At 42.7% G+C, this 1,217-nt stretch overlaps 1 non-coding gene across 1 annotated transcript in view; it reads right to left on the bottom strand.

Moving 5' to 3' along the window:
• Positions 1 to 79, bottom strand: part of LOC143262827 (small subunit ribosomal RNA) — a 1,921-nt gene extending 1,842 nt beyond the window's left edge. Inside the window, exon 1 of the ribosomal RNA XR_013036491.1 lies at positions 1 to 79. This exon is cut by the window's left edge and continues 1,842 nt beyond it. This is a non-coding gene — a ribosomal RNA (small subunit ribosomal RNA).
• Positions 80 to 1,217: the final 1,138 nt, after the last annotated feature.

Below are 1,217 nucleotides of genomic sequence, written 5' to 3'. Positions count from 1 at the left end.
CTTAATACGGCATGTACTGAGACATGCATGGCTTAATCTTTGAGACAAGCATATGACTACTGGCAGGATCAACCAGGGAACTATACAATATGTATATATAAAATGGACAAAATTTAAATCCTTTTCCATCGTCGCCTGTTTCATATATATATGTCAGGTCGACACACCATTTTTCTCTTTCAAATATGTACAAGTTTTGCCACATTCCGCGCTTGTAACATATCTTCTTTAACGCTCAATTTCTTTCATTTTTCTACCATACAGATATTACCGTACGCCCAAAAACGTACGTATTATATTTTTGTTCTATCATAAAATCACATTTTTCTACGTACGCCAGCTTCGTACGTTTCTATCTTTGCCTTCATAAAATCACAAGATAATTTTATCTTCAAGAGTCTCGCTATTAACATCTTGTAAGATAAATGTACGTCCCAGCTAAAACGTACAAATACTTCAAGTTAAGTAATAATATATCATCGCTATTGACAAATTTTTAAGATCCAAGACACAGTTCTCTCTATATGTTTTAATATTTTTTATGTACTCAAATATATTCAAAGGAAAAAGTACATGGGTGATGCCATAGTCGTGGAAGCGCGTACGCTCACGCTGATCTTCTGACCGCCGGAAGCACGAAACCTCTGATCTGGGCAAAATCGGCAAGCCGAGGAAGAACGGACAGGACACATGCTGGACTGGCGAGAAAGCGTGTTCTTCCGCTCGCGCTAGGCATTTCGATTTCTGACACCTCTTGATTTAAAAAATCAGTTTTTTGATAGTTTTCTCTCTCCACTGGGCTATTCATTTTAGCCACAGTTTTCAATTGGTACGATTTGCTTCCAAATCTTACAGATGCATTTTAAAAAATTTTTCCATCGCTCGGACAGAAGAGTCGATTGCTCAGTGAGTACGAGTATACATACAAAGTGCATACGGGTAACCAACCCCGTAGGGCTTGCCACATATGGGCCATTCGGTCAAAGACACCGACCCGTGGCCACGCTGTGTGGAGAAAAGTCCGTAACGTAAACGGCACGAAACAGTCAGGACCGAAGCCCCGAAGGAGCTCTGAGACAGCTTCTCGACCGAGATCGTAGAATTGGCCCAAAACCCGCTCTGCTCCGTCCGCCTCGCACGGACCGTGTATCTCTTATAGATACCGAACGGCCGGCAAGGACGCCGGCGCCGCCGGCCGAATAGCACGCGCGCTTATG

This window comes from Megalopta genalis, unplaced genomic scaffold (genome assembly GCF_051020955.1).
Source record: "Megalopta genalis isolate 19385.01 unplaced genomic scaffold, iyMegGena1_principal scaffold0223, whole genome shotgun sequence".
Taxonomy (NCBI): domain Eukaryota; kingdom Metazoa; phylum Arthropoda; class Insecta; order Hymenoptera; family Halictidae; genus Megalopta; species Megalopta genalis.
The sequence above is the reverse complement of the archived record's forward strand: the minus strand, read 5'-3'. Positions and strand labels throughout refer to the sequence as shown.